This window comes from Meleagris gallopavo, chromosome 4, assembly GCF_905368555.1.
Source record: "Meleagris gallopavo chromosome 4, MGAL_WU_HG_1.1, whole genome shotgun sequence".
Taxonomy (NCBI): Eukaryota; Metazoa; Chordata; class Aves; order Galliformes; family Phasianidae; genus Meleagris; species Meleagris gallopavo.
The window spans coordinates 27,566,665-27,591,355 of record NC_139407.1 but is presented as its reverse complement, the minus strand read 5'-3'; the positions used below and the strand labels follow the sequence as shown (position 1 = coordinate 27,591,355).

The 24,691-nt window shown below is 39.1% G+C and overlaps 1 long non-coding RNA gene across 1 annotated transcript in view; it reads right to left on the bottom strand.

Moving 5' to 3' along the window:
• Positions 1 to 24,100, bottom strand: part of LOC146544454 (uncharacterized) — a 227,044-nt gene extending 202,944 nt beyond the window's left edge. The window contains exon 1 of the long non-coding RNA XR_014882964.1: positions 23,901 to 24,100. This is a non-coding gene — a long non-coding RNA (uncharacterized LOC146544454). The remainder of the gene's footprint in view (positions 1 to 23,900) is intronic.
• Positions 24,101 to 24,691: the final 591 nt, after the last annotated feature.

The window sequence follows — 24,691 nt, the reverse complement described above, 5'->3', positions numbered from 1 at the left end:
GGGACATTATGAGGGGTAGAAGGAGCAGGAAGATAAAAGTAGGATGGAGATTGTACAGAAGAAATATTTAAAACATTTCATAACGGTGGTCAACACTGTCTTACTAAGAAAGGAGTAATTTGAGACAAACTGGTCTCAGTAGCATAAAAAGTTAGAAATGGGCTCACACCCAATAGCAAGAGGCAACCATAGCAGAGATGGCCAGGATCCTCACACCCCTGCACCTTTAAGTGGAAACTAGAGGAACAAACTCTCACTCACTGTAAGGGCGGAGCAAGTCTAAGACCAGCTTGTGAGACTGAATGTGTACAGGTCCATGGGGCTGGACAACACAGAATCATAATTGCTCGATTGGAAAAGACCTTAAAGATCAAGTCCATCCACAGCCAAACCATACTACCCTAACTCTAACACCCCACCACTAAATCATGTCCCTGAACACCACATCCAAATAGATTTAAACTCAGCCACCTCCCAGAGGAGCCTTATTCCAGTGCTTACCAACCCTTTCTATAAAGAAGCTTTTCCTGGTATCCAATCTGAACCTCCCCTGGCACATCTTCAGGCCATTTCCCCTCATCACTTGTCACCAGTGAGAAGAGACCAACTCCGCTCTCACTGCAATCACCTTTCAGGTTGAGAGAAGAGAGCAATAAGGTCTCCCCTCAGTCTCCTTTCCCCCAGACTGAACAGCCCCAGTTCCTTCAGTCTCTCCTCATAGGGCATTTTCTCCAAGCCTTTCACAAGCCTTGCTGCCCTTCTTTGGACCTGCTCCAGCATCTCAACGTCCTTTCTGTATTGAGGTGTCCAAAACTGAACACAGTATTTGAGGTGGGGCCTCACCAATGCCAAGTACAGGAGTAGGATTACTTCCCTAGTCCTGCTCACTACACCGTTTCTGATATAAGCCAGGATGCCATTGGCCTTCTTGGGCACACTGCTGGTTCATATTCAGCCGACTGTCCATCAGTACACCAAGGTTCCTTTCCATCAAACAACTTTCCAGTCACTCCTCCCCAAGCCTGTAGGGATGCCTAGGTTTATTGTGACCAAAATGCAGGACCCAACACCTGGTCCTATTGAAACTCATACAGTTTACCTTGGCCCATTGATCCAGACTATCCTGGTCCCCCTGTAGTGCCTTTCTACCCTCTGGCAGATCAACAGTCCCTCCCAGCATACATCCCAGGATCTTAAGCAAGCTGGTTGATGCAGCTGCCAAGCCACCCTCCATCATATTTGAAAAGTCATGACTGTCAGACAAAGTCTCTTGGGATTGGAAAAAGGGAAATAACATTCCCATTTAAAATAAAGAGAGGAAGGAGGACTGAAGAAACTACAGACCAGTGAATTTCTCCTCTGTGCTTGGGAACATCATGGAACAGATCCTCCTGGAAGACATGTTAAGGCACACGATGGATGAGGGAGTGTTTTGAGACAGTCAGCATGGCTTCACCAAGGGAAAGTTGTGCCTGACTACTCTGGTGGCCTTCTGTGATGGAGTGATGGCATCAGAGGACAAAGAGAAGGCAACTGATGTCACCTACCTGGACTTCTGCCAGGCCTTTGACATAGTCCCCCACCATATCCTTATTTCTTAATTAGAGAGATATGGATTTGACATACAGACTATTCAGTGGATAAGGAATCAGTTGGAAGGTCACAGTCAGATGGTTGTGGTCAATGGCTCCATGTCCAAGTGGAGGCTAGTAATGAGCAGTGTCACTCAGGGGTCTATCATGGGTCTGGTACTTTTCAACATCTCTATCAGTGACATAGACCGTGGAATTGAGTGCACCCTCAGCAAGTTTGCTGATGACAAAGCTGAGAAGTGAGGCTGTTACAGCAGAAGGAAGGGATGCCATCCAGAGGGACCTTGATAAACTCAGAAGGTGGACCCTTGTGAAACAAATGAGGTTCAACAAAGCAAAGTACAAGGTTTTGTGCTTGGGTCGAGATAATTCCAGATATGTATACAAAATGGGAGAAGAATTCCTTGAAAGTAGCCCTACTGAGAAAGACTTAGGAGTCCTGGTTGGTTAAAAACTTAACCTGATCCAGCAGTCTGTACTTGCAGATTGGAAATATAATGGTAATGGTACATCAGAAAAGAGATAGCCAGCAGGGCAAGGGAGTTGATTGTCCCCCTCTACTCTGCCCTCGTGAGGCCCCAGCTGAAGTACTGCATCCAAATCAGTCTGGGGCCCCCAATACAGGAAAGATGTGGAGCTATGGGAAAGGATCCAAAGGAGGGTCATGAAGATGATCCAAGGCCTGGAGCATCTCTCCTATGAAGACAGAATGAAAGAAGAGAGCTAGTTCAGACTGGAAAAGAAAAGTCTGTGGGGAGACCTCATTGCAGCCTTCCAATATTTAAAGGGGGTTAATAAACATGAGGGAAATCAACTTTTTACAAGGGTAGATAGTGATAGGACAAAGGGGAAGTTTTTAAATTAAAGGGGAGGGGACATTTAGATTGGATGGCAGGGGGAAGTTTTTTACTGAGAGAGTAGTGAGATGCTGGAACAGGCTGCCTAGAGAGGTTGTGGATGCCTCGTCCCTGGAGGTGTTCAAAGCCAGATTGGATGGGGCCCTGGGCAATCTGATCTAGCACTTGATCTAGCGGTTGGCAACTCTGCCTGTCGCAGAGAGGTTGGAACTTGGTGATCCCTGGGATCCCTTCCAACCCAAGCCATTCAGAATAGATGAGAGCTGTAAGAAACAGCTCTCTTTCAGATGAGATTTCCTTCCAAAAGAGCATTTCTTACTCAGAGGAATTCTCTGAGCAATCTACTTTAACATTCTGCTAAGAATGTCATTTCAAACATTTTTTTCAAAAGGGGAAGGCAGCTGTGGACAGATCCAGGTGTCCTGAATTGGTTTGGTGATACCTGGTAATAAATGAGTGCCCCAAAGAGCACAGAAGTGGATGAGTTTCTAGGGGGGCTTTCCCATCTGTTGAAGGCAAATTTTTCACTATGACTTTCTGCTCTATAGTGCATCCTGTCTAATATCTTTCAAGCTGTGTGCCAACTCTCTGGCCTTTTGATTCAGTGTCAGTCCCAAGAGGTGGGAAGTGATTTTCTAAAGCACCTTTCAACTCACAGGATGCTGAGAGCCTGATGTAAGCTTTAGAATAAGTCTGGAGGCCTTGTCCTACACACTTATCTCTGTATAATCCAAGGAGCTGGGCACCAGGTTGTGGAGGCAGCTTATTTGTTTCTCATCTTGAAATAGATGCTTGTTTAGAACAAAACCACTGAAACAAAATGACTGCTTTTTAGTAGTGTGAGCAATGTGGCAATACCACTTGCCTGAATGCCACTAATAGAGATTGAAACACAATGGGAATAAAAGTCTGAGCTCCAGTAAATCTGGATGTGATGTCTGGAAACCTTAGGGGGGAATCAAAGTTTTTCAGCTCTTATTCTTAAACCTTAAATAAAAATAAAATTGTTTCAAGCTTTATTTTTTCCCCTGAAATATATTCATATCTTTATATATGTTTACATGTTACTTTATAGTACAACCTTCTCTGGCAGTAATTTCCTCTATGATACTGCTAAACACAGGAGATCTCAGCATTCCATATATATATATATATATATATATATGTAACATATATATAAACACATATACAAGTATTACAGAACCCAAAGATTTAGAATCCCACTCACCATTTTTCTTTAACTTAAGTTGCAACAGAAGACTGTTTCTCCTTTTGAGTACTACTGAAAAACAAAACTCAAAATGGTATAATGATCACCGACCTATATAGTAAGAAAGCCTCATAGAGAATTCATTTGTAATACATTATCAGCATATCGGCTTATGCTGTTGCTATCCAGTGTAGTATATAGGTGAATATTTAATGCATCTACATGTTTGATACATTATCTCCTGAAAACCATAATTATGAGGAACTAAGGACAGTTGAAGGGGCTAGTAGGAAGGTGGTCTCAGCAGAAGGTAGCAGGTATTTGGGCTTCCCTGAAGGAGCCCAGGGGTGCTACTTTAAAATAAGGGTTTATTTATTTGCTATATTTTGTATCAATTTTAATGAAGTTCGTATTGCTTGCTAGCTTTGGGACATGGGGTACCATTTCATAGGTATCAGTAACTCACTTCTTTGTTTTTTACACTTCATAAAACATTCTGGTGTAGTTACAACATCCTGTTACCATGCAACTCGATGGACAGTGACAAGTGTTTAAAGAAATCAAACTAAATAAGAAGAATATTATTAAGCAAATACAAAAAGTTAAGTTTTCAGATTCACAAAACTCTTAGTATTTTTACTTCCAAGTGCAAGAAACTTACTATTGACCTCGTCCTCACTAGCATACATGCAAGTGTACAGTTCAGAGATGCCCACCAGAGGATGACAGAGGGAAAACTGAGAGAACTGGAGGACACTGCCAGTGTTAACCAGGTAGCTCAGCTCTAGAAAGTGGTTGAGCCCAAACACAGAATGACATCCAAATAACTATTCTCCTTCAATCATAAGTTCACTGTGGTGACGAAGCATTAAACAAAGCTGTTCAAGTGTCCTCCACATCAGCTGAAAAAGAAAGCTCATGCCAACAAGGAAACTGGCCCTATCTCCTGCAAGTAATAAGATAATGCTGGAGCTTGCCACAGAAGTACTGGTTTCAGTTGGAGAGATGGAATACACTAGGGAAAATCTGTACTTTAGACAGTGATATGCTGTTAGGATATAGCAAGTTCTTCCTGGTGGGAGTTTATCAGCTGGGGAAAACTTTCCTCAATGCACAATTTGCATGAAATGCTGTGGACCATGATAATTCTCATTAAACTTTCACACATGATTTTAACTTACAGCTAAGAATGACTATAAGAACATGGTTATCCTTGCCTCCCATGTATATCATTAAGCTGCATTAACTTTGTATCACCAACTTTACCTAATGACAGAGGAAGTAAATCCAACACAGTTCTTATGAACCTGCACGTGCTCTCGTCTTTCAGTGTCTCTTATTCTTAGCCCTCAAAGAAAGAGACTGCATACTCATATGAACTGTTCTGCTGTATCTTATCCACTGCATCATGTGCTACAATAATACAGCATCAGCCACAAGACGTATATTCCTTATGCTACAGTTGGCAACAGTCAGAAAAAGCCCTCTTCCCTCTTATTCCTACTTTTACAGGAAGAATTGTCTTAAAAATAGGAAACCAGGGGATATTTCACAGTTTTTTCTCCAACCCAGGGGTAGAGAGGACTTTCAAGTAGAGTTGCAGAGCTGTGTCTCTGATGGAAGCCGATGTCATCTTCTCTTCCCATGTACTTGCTCTGGCTGTCAAGCACGAGCATAGCTGGAAACTTTGTGCAGAAAGGCTGTGCATGGGAAGCTATTTGCAGAACAGTTTAAACAAGTTTATTGTACCTACAAAGTCCAAAAGCAAAGCTGTTGTTTATAAACTACTGTTTCTATACAAAATGGAGACTTAACAAAAGCCAACAACACTCCCATAATCAGTGACTTATCGTACTCTTGGGATAACCTCTGGTAATTTTAAGCATAAAACAAATACTTGGAGGGAGGCCCACAATGTTTTATGACATACTGTTACAGTACCTCTGACTCTTTTTATCTCAGCTGCACATCCCTAAAACTGCTTGGTTTGTGTTCTTTCTCTTTTTTCAACTTGCTTTTATTATTTTTGTACCCTCTCCTTTAGCTGGGCTTAAAGGACACAATATATTTCATCACTATTGCATTTAAGCTTAAAAAGTTAATAAATGTCTGCAGAAACAAAACTGGCCAAGAACCATGGGAGTTGCTATGGGAACATACATTACAATTGAATCTGCTGTGACATCTAAAGGACCTCTAAGAGATGTAAGAAGACATTTCTTTGTGTCAAAATTGCTCTTCTTCTGTTTGGAGTCAGATTCTGCCTCAATATCTCCTTCTGCTTTCACATAGAGCATTCAAAGAGCAGAGCATAGTTAGAATCTGGCTCTAGGGGTCTGGTTTGGTGGTGGTGGGTGTTCTCCTTGAACCACAGGAGATCAGACCTCATCTCTTTTTGCAGTTCAAAGCCCTTATACCATCTTTAGACAGTGGAAGAACTAAATGGAAAGGAAGAGTGAAAAGAAAGGAATTGTTTTGCACAAGGACAGGCTATTAACCACATCTAAGCTAAGATAGTTATATTAAAAACCCATTGATACTTTTCATCTGAATAGTTGTCTACTATTACAAGTAGAGCTGCTAGTATATCTTTTAAGGGATATTTTTTCAGAAAATGGCAAAAAAAAAAAAAACCTCACACATTTTACACTGATGAAGTGTTTAAACCTTCAGAAGAGAAAAAATAAAGAACTAAAACAACACTTTTCAGATCTCTTCACAGGAAAAATAGAATTTTCACCCTAATTTGAGAGGAAATTTAGAGATGAATTCTGAGAAGACATCATTATATATAAAAGATTCACAAATTGTCTCATTAGAATTCTTGAAGTTCCTAAATTTTCATCACCACATTATAGGAACAAGGATGGTGCTATTACGGAGAAGAACATTTTCTTCTTCATGTTTTTCAATGTCAGTTTTGTATCCATTTAAGAATAAGAGAAATTAAAAAGAAAAAATTAAAGCCTTACCCTGTTGTTAAGACAATTGGAAGAAATGTTGGATCTCCTCGTTTATTAGAGGAGAATTATTCTTATGGCTTTGAAAGTGACTCAGTTACTGAAACATACATTTCTACTTTTTCTTACAGCCTTGGTTTTCTCAGATAAACGCTGCCATAGTTTTACTACCTGTTGTGCTGTTGGATCCAGCGATAACAATAATTCATAAAGAGAAAATGACAATAAACATTTTTCTTTATTCCATAAAGCCCTTTTATGGTATGCTGTTCTATGTATACATGGTCTTTTCCTGTGCATAGGAAATCTTTAAAATGCAAACTGTCAGCAAAAGTTAAACGTGAGCAAGTGCCACAGCAGTATAGAAGAAAACTACTCAAAAGCCCTCCTCTAGGCTGTATCCCATCTGATCTTTCAGTTTCTTTAGAGTTTAGTTCTATTTAAGTGCAATTTCTCTATGTGCTTAGAAAAACACTGTATTACTGATGCTGCATATAATACTATTTGCACTGTATCAGACAATTAGATTCTGCAGATTTTCAATGGGCTCTGAAGTTGCCTGTGAGAAAATGCTTCAAAGGATTAGAGCTTTAAAAAGTTTAATCAGGTTTAAACACATGTTCAATAATGACTTTTTATTTATTTTTAGTCACTCTACCTTGTATACGGTATCATACAATTCAAAAACAGGAATTTGTTCACTTACATTATTGAGAATTTTTACTCCTGAGGAAAGAGGGATTGAGCAGGACAAGCATCAGTTTGTCAGCTCACAATAATTCTTCCCTAGGAGCACTGGGAAAAGAAAGTACAACCAAAAGCAACTTAGACCCCAAAACTGCAGAAAGAAAGGCAGGATGTGTGGGCTTCATCCCTTAAATAGTCTGTCTCTGTTCCTGGGCTGGGTCTGTCTGCTCCAGCAGTGCAAACTACCTCTTTAACCTTCTATAGTCTCATGTCATTGATTTAATTGTCACCCTCTAATTTTTTCTCAAAGCGTAGGCTTTCCACTGCCTGAAGGTTTCACAAGAAGCTTGTTTTCAGAGAGCAAGAAAGTAGAGGTTTCTCTCTCCCACGTGTTCAGACTGATAGAAGAGAGAAAGCAGCCCCTGGTTCCTTCTGTTTTGTAAGGTAATATTAAATAACAGCTCTACTGTTTTGGCCACATCCCTAAGTACCAACCCAGGATCCCATCAGTGTTTACACATGCAGTTTGCATTTATTCTCTTACACTATCAGGGTTAGAAACAAGTATACATACATACCGCAGGCATGAAAGCTAGCAATAAGTATGACAATGGCTATTTTTATCTGCAGGATGCTGAAAGCATTCCCAATCTGCCCAAGCAAAAAAGCTGGCCAAGTGTTCTCCTCTGATCATGAGAATAAAGAACATGAAGAAAAGGTCCTGAACAAAATTCCTATTTTGTCATGGAAGCCACCAATAAGTGATGGAAATTGTCTATATAACTGCTGTTCCTGACTGCAGCAACAAAGCACAGGTTTCAGGCAAAAGATCATGAAATTACAGTACAATTAAGGATTTTATCCATCTTTTTTCATTATTTCATCTCTCCACTGATAATATATTAGCCTGAAAAACCAATGTTCGTTGACCTAAAGAACAATACATATGTTGTAACATCGTCTGGACCAAATCACACATCTCCTCCTACTCCAGACCTGCAGCTTCTCCATCATCACCAGTAGTTCTCTGGCCCCGTAGTTGACTTGCTAATATGATGACTTTCTAATAACAGCACTTTGTATCTGCTCCATCTCCTGCATCCTCCTCCCTGTACCAAAAAGAGGGACTCTATGCTCAGAGCTCCCCACCTTTGGGTGTCTTAAGGTATGGCAAGTCAGTACTTGCTCATGCCACTTGTACTGTGGGACACAAGACCAGTTGTCATCAATACAACAGTAGCATCAGCATCTAAATAAATTAGTTATCAGTGAATTGAGAGTCAGGCTTAGGTCAGAACAGGGAAGGCTGAGGGAGGACAAAGTGAAGGCATCCAAGTCAACCAGTTATGAGTGGCCTTGGGTCTGGAAGCAATTTAGCTGCCTTCTCAAATGCAGTTCTAATGAGCAGTACCATCAGTGAAGCAGTAGACCACCTGCAGCAATGAAACTCATACAACTACACTGCTGCTTCCAAAGCTCTGATATATTGCCTGCAGGTTAGGTCAGCATCCTCACTGGAGGATGTTGCTGCGCGTGATCACTGAATAGATACCTATCTCTCTGCTCGCTTAAAAATAAGGCAGATGTTCTGCACGTGGTTATTCAGCTGGGCAGCCAGATGGATGCAGCAGACATACAAGCCCTGGATGTAAAGTGACGTCAGCATAAATGTGCTTTCCTATTGCTGCTCCTGTAGGAGCTGCAGTTGAAGATGCTAACTGATATTAAATCAGTGGGAATTTGAACTAGGAAATGTTGGAACCTAAGGGGACAATACTGCTCTCTAAACTGTTATTTTCTGCAAAATTTATTCATTGTCTCATTGAAGTGTTCTGCACCAATGCAATGTGTTGAATTGTCTCCCCTGCTAGTGTGGTATTTAAGGCTTTTTACAATCCATTGACGTTATTTCAGTCTTAGCAGATCCTTATGAGTTATTTCAGTTTTCTAATGCTCTATCAGCATAACTGAACGCATTCCCCTTAGATCCCAGTTAAAGCAATCCTGTATTCAATATATCATTAAGAAATGTTGCATATGTTAAAAAGCATCCCTCCCCACCCTCAAATCTACAGTAATTTTGCTCTGTTACACTTTTTAGAAGTTTGTAGAACATTTATGGTTACCAACAATATACGAGCTGATGGCTGTTTGTGTTTGAAGAAGTATTTTCTGGGCACAAGACAAGCTATCTTCAATTTCTATAAAAGCAGTGAAAATAACTACAGTCACAATTGCCTGATTGTAGCCTATTATAATGGAATTAACATAAAACATCTAAAGAAGCATTTCAAAGAAGTACATTTTTATACAGTAATCTGATTTGAAGCTATCACCATCTGAGGAAAAACTATTTGAAGATTAACATGACACCCCGTGTTAATACGGAAATAAACATGCTCATGCTCTGATTGGAAGCAGTCAGCTGAATACATTTGTCTCAATGCACGCCTACAGATCTGAGAGAAGCAAGAAAATAGTGAGGACTGAGACGAGGGGAGCACACTGTCCCATGACTGACGTCAACAAAACTTAATCAGATATTACAAATCTGATCCACTTACAGCGTATAATTTCTTTCGAAATAATACAGAATTTGTTTAAAATTGAAGTCATAAGGATTTCATGTTTTGCAAGCTTTCAGTCACTGTGGTAGCTCTCATGCTCATTTCAGATTTCACAGCCCACTGCAATATAACATATCACTTTCCAGTACCATATCATAGGCAATCTGATAAAGAGCTTACAAACCTCAGGCTCAGCAGTAAAACTAATCACATCAGAGCATGTAAGACGTCAGCCTATAACACAGCCTAACTGCCTGAAACAACAAAGAGCAAACTTTCCAGAGTTTAACAAAAAATGCCTAAGAATCAAGAGTCGTATCAATGTTAAAAAAATAAAAATGGAACACTGTGCAATAGTAGACACCACATCTTCACATAGCTATCGCCTGATCCCCTTGGTTCCTGAATCGTTGTGGGTTTGGCCCATAGGCAGGCATGAAGCTTTCCACATGGCAATGGTGCTCCAGACCTAATGATTTGGACAGGCCCCAGAGCCACATCCAAAGTCTAGAGGCTTTTAGTCATCAAACTAAAGGCTTCTGTTCCTGCTCTTGCATTTGATCCAGAGACTTTCACTCAAAGTGTAAACACTGTTTCTGGAGCAAGGGCTCAAACTACGCCTCATCCTTTCCTTGCGTGTTCTTACTTGTTTGATCTCTGCCTTTCTAGTTTCCAAAGATATCAGACAAATATTCCTCACAGATTAAAACTGCAACGCAAACATCACAGACAATATGTGTTTTGAGGGCAATGTGCATCATTGCAAAAAATGTTTTATGACCTGCAGGAAGCTGCCATATGCTATAAATGAGCAGAACTTGAATTCCTTCTTTGAAGAACCACAGTGCAACATCTCCTGCATTACCGCATGCCAAAACAATCATTTTTCAAAGAGACATTCAAGTAGGGAACACCAAGAGCCAGAGCCACATGAAGTGACAGACTTTAACTCCAGCATGCTCTGATTTAATGCAAACACATTCCTTGTTTCCGGCTGTCATTGATTCTTGTGGGAACAGGCTGGTATTATAGACACAGCATACAAAATCACATGCCTTGCCACAGCGGCTAGGAAGATAACACATCATCAGCATAACGGAGAAATTCATCAACACATAGGAATGCAGACACATTGCTTATGTTCAGAGTATTCAGCACTTGTTCACTGAGAGCATGGTGAATGCAGGTGGTAATGAACAGCACCAGGGATAGATGGATTTGCTGCAGCAGGCAAAGAATCAGTTGTGCAGTGTGGGTAGAGAAAGGACATCATAAGCAGAGATGCAATTTAAATTAAAAACAAATTATTTGTCAAACCTGAGAAGTCATGGTATGCTCTGTCACTCACTGCTTAAAATTACCAAATGGTTAATTTAGCGTTGTTTGTTGTGTGGGTAGCTCTGTTACTGGCTGAGTGGTTCTTTCTTTTAGGACTAAAAAAAAGATTTTCAAAATAATGCATTTCCACGTACTTCAGAAAATGGCCAGAAATTATTTTTTTTTTCCCATATGTGCTTAGAAGGAACTGCTTTTGGGGAAAAAAAAAAAAATCATAAATTTTGAGCACACTGCTCAGATACTGAAGCACTGAAGTAAGATACGTTCATATATTTATGATACATATTGCTGCAGAAAAAAAAAATTCTAAAAATGTCTTCTCGAGGCAGTATCAAAGTCAGTCATGCTAGCCTCCTTCTTTCTCTGGAGTACATCTACCTCCTGGTACTTTCCATTAGGTTTTTTTCTCTTCATCATAAATAGATGTTTAAGATACAGAAATAAACACATTACCCATAAAAATGCCAAAATACACAACATTTTTAAAACTGTTTCTGCTTTATTTTTTACATAATTTCCCAAACTTTGGACATATTTTGTTAACTTTTCAGTACCGTCAATTAGGCACTTCTCAGATGAAAATAAGCTTCAATTGAAAAACCATGACCAGATTTTGTGTTTACTTGCTCTGCTAGATTGGAGAGAAAAAGCTCTAAACTAAAAGAATCTCTAAATCAAAAGAGGAGAAATTTAGGTTAGATATTAGGAAGGAACTCTTTATCCATAGAAGGGTGAGGCCCTGGCAGAGGCTGCCACAGCAGCTGTGAATGTCCCATCCCTGGAGGCACTCAAGGCCAGGCTGTATGGGGCACTGGGCTGCCTGAGCTTGTGGGGGTCAAGTAGCCCATGGCAGGGGATTGGAGTTGCGTAGGCTTTAAGGTCCCTTCCAACCTAAGCCATTCTATGACTCCATGAAGGCCAAGTGGTTTCCTGAAGGTCACACAGAAAAGATACTGGAGCACAGCATGGAACCAGACACATCCTGATCATTGTAATGCACGACTTCCCTAAAACCCTCCCTTTTGACAAGTGCCTTTGCAAAGAGTCAGGCTGGGGATGGCTGTACCAAAAGACTCAAAATGGTAGTCATCAAGACTGGGAAGAAGGCAGCAGTGTTCCTTGCAGCAAGGCAATGGAGACAAAAAGCAGTACCCATACTCCTCTGTCAGCTTTTACCACAAGCTCCTCTCATAAATTCCTAATTCTGCTCCTAACTGTTGTTAAAGTAGTTGGATTAGGGATATATGATAGGACTAGTATTTTGAACAGAATTAGAAGAACAATTTATTGTTTTTATTAGCTGTTCTTCAGCAACCTATCAAGGCAACATTATTTATGCAGTTCTAACCTAAATCAAGACTTTACTGCCTTTAGAGTATCCAACTTCCCTATAATGCCACTGTATATCATCTTCTGAAGGACTCATAGATTTAAAGCAGAATCACATCCTGCTATAGAAACTGCTCAACAATTGAAGTCAAAGGCATGTGTACCACAAAGCAGAAATAAAACAGTAATTAAGGCACAGCTCATGCTATTTCATGTGTAGTCAAATTAGATACTTGAATTCAGGTAGCAAAGCTCTTATTCTATTTACCTTAAAAAACAGCACTACAAATAACTGACCATCATACTGAAATCAATGGAACAGATTTTGTTCTGCACTCAGAAACCTACACTGTTTCAAGAGAAAATAATACAGGTGCTGCACTAGATTGAGAAAATCTGTTTGATTTTAAAAGACATCAGACAGCTGATCTTATTAGAACAGCAGTTACACACTGTCTAGATGTGGAAGTCAAAACTCACCTGAGGTCAAGGCTGCATTCCCTAAGGCACTGAAAAAACACATAAGGAAAGAAAATCCCTGCCCTCTGTAGGTCGTGTTCAAAGCTGAGAGGTGAAATGAGCTGTCTAAGATTTGACAGCTGCCAAAATCACAGGCTTCACAAATGTCCAAACTTAAGGTCTTATGTACCTGTCCACACTGCAAGGGATGAAACGTAAAACTGAAGAACAAGTTGTCTTTGGAAGAGTTCATGCCAGCTGATGCTTCGTTACAATAACTTGATATGAGATGAAATATAAAAGGCCTGTTTCCATGTAACTATCTCTTCTTACATAATTTTACTACACTACACTTGCACATGTATTCAGAGACAATAAAAATAAATGCTTTTTGGACTAGGAAAGCTTTCTGATCTGGAGCCTAAAGTAGAGAAGACAAAAGGTAGCGCTAGGGAAAACTGGACTTTTATTGTAGCCCTCCAGAAGTAGATGAATATTTTCGCCAGTACTGGCTTACTGCTTGCAGCAGTGATAAGAACAGAGGACAATGCACTACTTCTCTAGAGCCTCCTCCACACAGAGGACTGTCATTCCAGTTCCTCAGGAGCTGACACATCCAGAAAACTTGGTAGGATCTAGTAATTTTTGCTGGCAAATCTGAAAAAGAGTTGTTGGCTGGCAAGGCAAGTATTCCTTGTGTTTATGTTGTACTTGTATGCATTCCAAGCTCAGTCCAGGCTCAGCATGCCCTTGCAGCAGGTATTGCTAGGGTTCTTCTAGGGCTTTAAGCTATTTTATCACCAAAGTGTTGCCAGCCTAAGCAAGATCTCCAATACAAACAAACAAACAAACAAACAAACAAAAGAGGGGACAAGGGTCTTCCTGACTACTCATGTGGCTTCCCCTCCAGTTATAGCAATTCCATTTTAAGGAAGGATGTTGGAATTGGAGCCTGAACTGCCTCCCTAACTGACTAAGAGCTCCAGAAGAGTCTTGGCTCTAAGCCTGACTTTAAGTAGCTCCAGTACTCTCTGCTACCTGTCCACTCAAATGAGCAGATTATCAGGCTCAGTAGTGTATATGCATGGCTGAGATCATGACTACAGCTTCTAGATAAACAGGCTTGGTAAAGAACCTGGCTCTTCTCAAAGTCAGTAAGATTTCTACAGACTTCAATATGATCTTTCTCAACACTGCTGTGTTAAGGTCAGGGAAAATCAGAAAAAGTAGTTAGAGGGAAGGACTGTAATGAGAAAAAGGAAAAAAGGAAGAAAGATGATCACAGATAAATAAGTCCAAGGGGGTGTCTGGAATTTAAATTTTTGGTTTCCTTACCAGCTAATACTACCATTCTCTCCTGGAACACACTTATTTTTGTTGTCAAACAACCCTTAGCAAGTGTTATCTTGGAGTTGGTAAATTCCATTAGGAGTTGTGCACCTGTTCTTTCATTTTAATCTCCAAAATCTACTGACAGTTTCTTCTAGGTGCCAGAATACATCAAACCCCATCTACAGGATATGTCAGTTCACACTGGCAGGGAGTGACATTGGCATAAGGCATGATTCGGAATTACATTAAGGCTTTTGGCATGCTATTCCTTTACATTCCACTTGTAATTAATTATGTCCAAGACTACCAGATGTGATGTAGAATATGCTTTAAAAGAGTAATACTGGCTTTTCAGTTGGCTTATTTTCATTAAAATTAAGAGCTTTCCTTTTTTAAACAAAAAAGAAGAACATTGTTTGTCCCACAAATGTTATAAAGAGTCTTTTTCAAATATGATATTCCCAAATGTGTAGTCAGTGAGAGCAGTTACCACAGTAACGTAGTTCAGTTTTTGTTTCCCCAACTGGATGATGAAATAATGATTAATTATCCTCATGTTGGGACAGTTACCAAGCCAAACACATTTATTCAAAACTCATGGACTTTTCATGGCTTTTCATGGACAACTGTATAGATTTTATCTACAACTGAGAAGTAGATCAGAAGTCATGTGAGTGAGGTCAAAGAAAAATTGTATTTCTCTAGATTTGAATATATACCTAATTATTTTCTGCTTTCATCCACCAGTAATAGTTGGTCCCAAAATACAATTTTTTGAATGGGATCCCTTAAATAATTTCCTACCATTGCATGAGAACTTACATGAGTTCAATCAGATTTTGGCCATTTTTTAAAGAATTTCAGAATCATCCTATGAAAGTACTCTGAGAGCTCTACAGTCAGATATTTGCTCTGGACTCATCCTGAAGACCACTTCTAGTTGTGTGTAATCAGAATTCATCTTAAAGAACTGAAGTCAGCAAACTGTGAAGTAAAATTTGCTTCTATAGTGTAAGTTACAGTTGTGAATTATAAAGTTATATACTGCTTTAGCAGTACAGTAGCCTGACAGTAAATGAGGCTCCAGCCTAGAGAACTTAAGGTATCCACATTATTTGATTGTCTGGATCTACATTCTAAATATCATAATACACGAGATAACAACTAGAACAAGACTTTCTGAAAAATCTTAAATTCTGTAAAGCCTCAAATCCTTCACAGAGGGCAGAACTGGTGCTCAAATGGCAGAATTTTCCAAAGGTCTCAGTTTACAACATAGGTCCAAAAGATTTTGCCCCTCAGATGAAAAAAGTTGGCCTTTGAGTAATGGGAAGGAAGATAACAAATGATACAGAAGGAGATATAGTTGCAAGCTCAGATTTTCCACAGACGTATTTTTTAGGGAATGATGTGTTAAAAAAATAAAAATAAGAATAATTTAAAAAAAAAAAAAAAAAAAAAAAAGAAGAAGAAAAAGGAAGAGGAGAAAGGAAAAAAAAGATATTTAGGAAAAAAAAATCATCCAACCTAATATAACTATCTTAAAGTAGCAAATGATAGGATAAGTATTTCCACAAGAAATATTTTTTGCTGGAAAATTGTACTGAAAAGCCAAGATGATTGGGAAGACTGTTGCCTGCATGAATAATGAGTCTCAAACATATTCAAATACATTCAAGAGTGCTCCATATGCAGAGGGACTTTTTCGTCCAAATTCTAGAAATACTTAAAAACCTCAGAGAACCCCATCTGGCTCATACTGCACAACTTCATGAGCCCAAAATCTTCTAAAGTTCATTCTAATAATTTCAGAGAACTTACAATGAACTTGAACAATGAAGTCTGTGCCCATTAGTGCAACATCTTCTCAGGAACCCATTCACTGCCACAATGTTTTTGCTGCATCAATTCATATTCCTGCAATTAATTCTTCTGAATTTACTTGCCTGATTTTATTATCACCATCATAGAATAACTGGTGCCCTGAGTTCGAACACTTGCACCAAGCAGGGCTCCATCAGATGAATTTGCTCTAGGTCCTGTCCAGCCAAGTTTTGAAACTCTCCAAGGATGAAAATTCCACAGCCTGCTCCAGTGCTCAGCTGCCGTTACTGTGAGGATATTTTTGTTAAATCTAGTCATAATATCCCCATGCTGCATCATATAAGCATCAGTTCTAGTCCTTCCACTGTGAACCTCCAAGAGGAGTTTGGGCTACATCTTTTCTGTAGCAACCCACACTAGGCTGTTACAAACAGTAATTATCCTCTATTCCCCACAGTACATCTCCTGAAACAGCCAGGCCTGTTGATATACGCACTGCAGGTTAGTTCCACAGTCACCAACAGTTCACAAACCAATGCTAGCAACTGCTGTAGTTTTCTTATTTAAAGGAGAAGGGTGAATTTTAAAGCTACGCTGAAACTACCAGGGCATGTAGAGAAAAAAAAGAGAGAACAAACAAACAAGCAACAACAACAAAAAAACCAGCATCTGGCTCAGATGCCAGATAACTACTTTGAATGCTTATCAACTGTACAACTGTAGCGGTTAATTCAAATGTGTGATCAGAAAACTGAGTCTTCATCTGATCAGAATAGCTACCCCTTCCCGCCCATATCATCACTCTGACACTTTCACAGACATTTTGAAAATTAAGATGGCACATATTATTTTTAACATTCAGTATATCAGTGAATGTCTTTCTTCAGAAAAGTGTTTCTTCCTAGAGCAGCAAATCTAAACACACACTTTTTTTCTTTTTTTTCTTTTTAACTACAGTAATCACAAGGAGAGCTTTTCTTTCTTAATGGGATCATAATTCACCCAGAACTGTTTGGAGGTTTACTTTTCACAGCAAACATGTGATTAAACATAACCATACGCATAAAAATAAACATCCATCATGACTAAGGTGGGTTTTTATCCTAACCAAGAGAGACCTTCTACATTTCAATTTTTTTTCTGAGAATTTGAAAGGCTACTTGTAATTCTGCTCAAAACTGGTAATCTTTAAGAAGTGATCTGATTTTGCTAAGGGTAGAATATCCAGCACCATCCACAGTGCTGCTGTGTTTCTGAAAAATACAGTTTGTGCCATGAATGAATATGAACAAGAAAGCACAACTAAGGCTCACAGCCTTATGTTTCATACCTTTTTTTTTTTTTCTCATGCTCGAAACCATGTAGCCCTCAGTATGATCTTAACATTAGTAAGCGAGGAATAGTTGTATGAGTCTGATAACGAAGTCTGCATCAAACGCCCTCAGTGTTTGAAATCAGTAAACTTCACAGTACAGTTCAGCATATTAATTTTTTAGAATATAAGCCAATACCTGAAACAAAATCATATTTCGTATTTTTTTATGATAAGTTGGACACAAAAAGGAACAATATTTGAAACATAAGTAGAAGGTGAGAATATGGCCAGTTCACGAGGTAATGTGAAACATTAAAGAGAAACAATCTTTTGACGGGCACAGTAGGAACTTTAAGCCATTACTGGGACTTGTTGTATTGAAAGAGTCCCTGATAATGAGCTGTTGATTCATCTATCTGGACAAAAAAAAATTAAATGGAATAAGAAATTTTAATTGAAGGGAAAGGGGAATCACACAACCAGCATGAAGAAAATAAAGGAGAATAAGATTACATTCCTTTCATGTTTTGATATGGATATTAAATGCAGCTCATGTCAATACCACTTTTGGGGCTTTCATTTTGTATGTGTGTATTGTTGAACACTTCATTTTAATCCACAGTTCTGAACAGCACGAAGCCTGGGGACAGTGTAATGTTAAAACAGCTGACTCGGTTGCTATCTAACATAGTAAATAGAAAATTTGTTCACAAACACTACCTCACTTTCTGCTTTCCAAAATGAAAACAGATAGACTGACCTCCAAGCTTGCTGCTGGTCATAAATAAAACCATCACTAGACCTGATCTTCACCTGGAATGAACTGAGTGAACAGACAACACATGAAACTCTATTTGCAGACAACCAACAGTCTGTTCTTTTCTAGTTAGAAAGAGATACATGTCCTCTTCCCAAAAGGGAAACCCAGCAAATTAAAATGTTACCATTAGTTTGACTAAAATACTATTTCTCGAAAAGCTTTAAGAACTTCAGAGTCCCCAGTTACATGTAAGTTCTCTTTTTATTTTAAACAAAGCTGGGTGCTACCCAAAATTTTAAGTTAAACCATTTTTAAAATGAAGATCTAAAGTCACCCACTTTCCTTTGGCAAGCACTTGTCCTTTATTTAAAAGTCCATATCCAATTCTGGAGATAAAAAACAAGGGATGTAGCCACTACTTCTTAACCAATCCTCATTGACTCTCAGTTTTTATGAGCGACAATTCCACCTCTAATGAAACAAGGCACATTCCATATTAAAAGTGGGTGTTACACTACCCTGCACACACACTTTCATTTTCCTCCAGTGTATTTTCAGTTGAACTGAGCAACTTGATACTGACATTAGTTTAATGCATGATCTCTATGCAAGGAATGCACCAAGTACTCCTCTGCCTGAAGTCATCTGAAAGTGTCAGGGAGAAAAATCTTGTTCTTGAAACATGTGTACACTTGTGTACAGAATCCACTTTTAAAAATATTAGCATTTTACACCAGTTTCTTAGTGCCTTCTCTGAAGTCCAGTGATCAATGCATGAATTCATAAAATCATTCACAACATACAATGCCATTACTTTGTCCTTCAAAGATGCATACTCTCCTAAGAATCCCCTCCTTTGTGTTGTTAATTATTGTTAATTATTCTTTTGAATGCAAGTGGAAATGTAACTCTCATTAAAATCTTTTTTCTTGTGAACCTCTTTTTTGGAAGCCCCCAGAAGCATTTGATTTGGAATTGATACATGCTCCAATATTGATCAAATAAGGCTTTGATTCCCCTTTGTTTCTCCCCTCTTCTCTCTATCACCAGTTTACATTTCACAAACCAGAAATGATAAAAGCTGCAGGCTAGGAGCTAATATTCCAAACGCAGCTTAGAAGAAGTACAATTTGTACCAATGTTGTTTGTCTTTCAAGCAACTAAAATAATCACTACTATTTCATGAATGAAAGAGGAAAATTGAAATGTAACCATTGTGATTGGGTGGGATTATCGACAACGATAACTAGGTAGGATCCTGAGAGCAATTAAAAAGACATGTCACTGGGAAGAACAGAGATGCATTATCCTATATGCCCTAATGATAGCATGTGAAAAATATTTCCGTATGTCATTAGATTACTTTTAAAAATACAGCAGACATACAGAGGGCAGTACTTTGGAAAGCCATGAATCTGAGCTGATCACCAAGTGATCAGAGCTTGAAGACCATGCCCTGCTTATGTCATCACACTGCAGCATGCTACAAACTGATCTGCCTCCTTCCTTTTACAGATACTTTTCCAAGACATCTCTATCTTTACTGGCAAAGTTTTGGGAGACTCTTCTGTTTCTCTGTAAATTGGTAAAGCTGTTGTTTCAAGACATTTTAGCCTAAGCCTCATGGCTACCCTTGCCTCTTTACTTTCCATCCTGCTGCCTCCCAACTTGTCCTCAGTGTTTCTTCTGAACTCTCCTTGCCTTCCTCTTTACTCCTGCCTCTTGTTCCAGTCATGCCCGCAGGGACCCCAGCCTAACAGGCCAAGCAAAATTTATTAATTTGAGACCTGCTGTACAGGTTTCTTCCTTCAATGCTTCAAATGGTGAGTCAATATTTAAGCTAAAATCCAACACCACCAGGAAACTGTGTTCCTATGGATTCCAGCTTTTATGATGTATCATTATTGATTTCTTTGTTGTTTCACGTTGATTCATCTCTACTGAAATGTGTATTTTTGATATAAAGTAATTCTCTGTTGCCTCCATTTTAGACCTTTAATTTGAGAAAATGATCTGTAGTAATAAAAGGAACTTTTGAAAACTGAAGCCACTCACAGCCAAAGAAGATTTCAAAAAGAGTTTTGTCACATAGCAGTCACCATCAGTTTATCAGATGGAAAATTTTCTTTTTCTGGATAGTATCACAGCTACAGCAAAGTCCTGCAGAGTAAACATCTGCCCTCCATGTCATACCCAACAGAGATGTTCAAAGCCTACTGACAAGTATGGTCAATTTGGTGCCTCAGCCCCCATTTTAGCCTGCTAACCTGCACTTGCCAGATCAGATGCTTCTGGGTTCTGGCTGAGAATAGCCGAGAGATATTCTGTGGAGGAATGTAAGAGCAAGTCAAACATACAATAATGTTTTCCTCTTATATTCTCCAACCTCTGATTTCCTCAGCTAGACGCTGTTTTTATGCCTTAGAAACCTTCACGGTATACTTCTCTTCAATAGCTTCTCCTGTCTTAACCTGAATCTGCTAAACTTCTTGCATCCAATGCAGCTTTGTCTGGTGCAGGTCTCTGAAGAATTGCCTGTATTTGTTTGCTATCATTCTACTTCCTGCCAGTTTCATCTGACAGCTCTTATTCCTTTTTTAATCAACACAGTGAGCAGTCATTTTCCTCTCCATTCACATCATCTCTTCCAAGAGAACGAAGACAAATATTTTCAAGACACAAACTAAGGAAACTAGGAATCATTCAGAACTTAATTGCTGAACTATTCAAACTATTCAAACTATTTCACTTGCAAAAAGTTCTTGGGTTTGAGGGATTTTTTGCAGGTCACATAAAAAACAAAAGCAAGGAATTCCTGGCAATTGCCAGCAAAAGTCTGACATTTAAGCTGCAAGGTCATCTTTCTCCCCCGTCAACATAGTGCTCTATAAGCTTGTGAATGTTGGGATGCACTCTCACATACAACATATCAGTTCAGTATTTTCTCCCATAATAAACAGTACTTATTTTCTTTGAAATGGCAACAAGGGGTTCACGCAGTTTCTCACAGAATTTCAATGAACAAGTGTGATGATGAAAGAAAAGTCTCTTGAGATAGAGAGAAGATGTAATCCCATACATCTAGGAGCTGCTTATACTTAACTTTAAACAAGACTCTCAGGAAGGGTCCTATGGATGGAGAACAGTACTGAAGCCCCAGCATACTGTTTTTGAGTTTTCATTTACATTAAATAGAGATAAGTTGGCCGCCTACTGTTAGTATTTGCATATCAGATGGTTTTGTCTCACATCAAGAGAAACTAAATGGTTTTAGTTTTAAACAGATGGCAAACTGTTGGCAGGAGCTTTCAGAGGCATTAAACAATTGTACAGTAAAGTAGGACTCATAGGATAGATGAGAAATGAAATACCCAATGATAGAAAGTGACCTGAAATGAAATTTAAGGTATAGGCCATCACACAGCAAGATACTGAAAACCTTCCTACAGATCTGATTCTGCATCTAGCTGCTCCCATCTCTTTCAAGGACAAAGCAATAGTACCAGGTTGAAAGTAGATTTGCTTTTTGGAACAATGAAAATCCACATCCATGTTTGGATCAGAGTGTTTTCATGTTTCTCATAGACTGTTTCACACAGAGTTCCCATCTCTCCTGAGCCAGGTGAAAATACCTCTAGGTGAGGCAGAACAGCTGAAACAAAACACTGCAAAAACAATTTGCAGTAATAAAAGCCAGTCTATCAGCCTATCAAACAAGATAGTACAAAAGACATTCCTAAAAAACACACATACAAATGCCTTCTATCTAGGCTGTCACTTTCAGTTCACCTGTCTAAAATCCTTATTTAGACACCATAATACAGCTGAAATACAGCTGTTGGGATGCACGTGCAGCTTAGTAAGCTTGAGCATACTAAGGATATCCCACAGCTGGCAAGGTTGGAAAGACTCACATTTTGCCTGGCCTCAATGCAGTCTTAAGAATGGGGAGCCCATGGGATCATAGCTGATTCTTTGTCTGATGCAGGAGCTATGGATGGGATGGAAAGAACTGCCTGAGAACCGAGACTGCACTGAGACTGTCCCTATCGCAAGAGATAAATCTGAAATTTAACACGTATGTTTTCTTGCTACTTAGAAAGAGAAGCACAAGACAGGCTGTTTAATTTAGTCTGAAGGAAACAAGTCAGCTAGACATACAGAGTGACAGCTGCTATGTGGCACTTGGTTGAAGCTAGCCCTACAAGCTTTCACACAAGTGAAGAGCCCATGTCAGTTAAACCTTCCCCTGTCATCGTCATAGCCAATCAACCACTGTTCCTAACCCTCCTTCTAGCATCCCTTCACAATGCCTTCAGCTTTTGATGTCATGATACACCAGCAAACACTCCTGAAACGTATTGGAGGTAAGAACCTTTTTGGATCCTGCCGCGAGCTTTGAGTAACTACAAGAAGGTAGTCATTTTGAGGAAACTCAAATTTAAGTTGTAGGTTTTCTCCTTCTGAAGGTACTGACAAGTTAAAGAATACTTTAGATTCCATGGAAGAGGATCCAAATGCATTTTATAAATGCATTAAATTCCTTTTTCCAAAGCTTCAAGGCTTCTCTAATTCAGAGAAGATGGAAATGTTCTTATGCATAGATGTTTTTTATCTACCAAACAGCAAACCAAAATGAACTGAGTAGGGAAGGAGAAAGATAGTTCTTTGTGAAAATGGTAGGTTCACAATTTCTCCTATATTATGCCTAGGATCACACAGTCCTTTTCCTTTACACTTGATTATATCTGTAGCAAGTCAAAAATGCTTTGCAAATGCTTTCAAAACATGGCATAGTTTTGCCCCATGGTATAGTCCTTCACTCACATCTCTTTCTGGAGCTTATTCTTCCTGGGCTCGCTTCCCAAATTCACAAAAGAAGAGTTGTGGTTAAGGAAAATCAGTGCTTAGGTTTCCATTTTCATGTGACAGATTATGTACCACTAGTTTAATTGATTTGGCTATTGTTCTTACAGAATCATCAGAATGAAACTCCACTACAAATCAAAAAAGTTGCACTTAAAACACAGTCGACTTAAAATATTTTCACTTTTTGGATCCTTTTGTATCCAAGACAAGCTGGCAGGATTGCTGGATACACATACCCAACACTGCAGAATCTCTGGATTTTAATAGAAAAAAATTTCAGTCCAAAAATTTTGCTCCTCACTGTTCTTGCCCCCTCTTTCTCTCATGCAATCATTTTCAGCACACATTACTGCTTATCTCTGCATCTCCAGTACCCTACTGCTGGAATTCATTTCATGCAGTAAAAAAATCTTTTTTTTCTTTGTACAGAAGTGCTGACATCGGTGAAAAACATATACATTCTCTTATAGGCAATTAGAAAACCAGCACGCAACCATAAAATCTTCGAATATAATTTAAAAAAAAAAAAAGAGAGAGAAGAAAGCAAACATTTCCCTAGAGAATACATGCAGTTCCCAAGATTGTCTTCTATTTTTTCATCTGTCTTTCCTCTTTGCTCCAAAATTGACTCCAACACATACCAGTCAGCCCAACTCATCCAGAATATGTGTTTTACCAGATCCAGAAAGAACACTTTCTGTTCTATGATTTGTACGCTTGGAGCTCTTCCAAGGGCTATATACTTCTACTTACACTTCTACAATATACTTATACTTCGAAGTATAGTACAGAAGCACTTACCTCCCAAAAGTCACAATCTTATCTCCCCATCCTGATCCAAGACAGCAGGACTCCCAAAGCTAGTGCTCAGTGTTGATACCAGATCTTCTTTTTGAGTAACTGAGAGCAGCAGTAAGACAAGCACTCCTTGCCAGACAGTCACATCCATGAAGAACTGAAGGCAATCTACCATTACTTTAAACTGTTAACAGTATTGAGCCAAGACCTAAAGAGAAAACACAGATGATTTTACAAGTAATATATATGTATACATATATTCTTCTTTACAATCTGTAGGAAAATCTAACCTTCCCAGCACACACACAGTAAAGATTCACAATCTGGCCTGTGCTGCAAACATGCTTCAGTTCCCAAATCCTCTTGGGACAGCAAAATTAGAGGAATCTCTGTAACCTTACTATAGGCAGAGACTTCAGATGGGTACATATCCTGCAGTTTACAAACAAACCTCACTACACACTAGGCTAAACTCTTAAATGCTTGGAATTTCATTGATTTTGACCTGATTATCCAAGATACACAAGAAACATTTGTTTTGTTTTATTTTGTTCCTTGGCTTTCCTGACTCAGGAAGGAAGGATGGATCAGGATAAATTGTAGTGAAGTAGAACAGAGGCATTTTGGACAGAGGAATACCAGAAGGATTAGCACAGGTATACTCCCTTGCTATAAAAACTAGTCATCTTTCTGCAGAACACACAGCCACCCTGTCCTGGCATCAGCATATCCTTCAGAACAGTCATTGCCTCTCTCTTTGCAAAATATGGCTGTTATGAGCACCAGTATAAGCA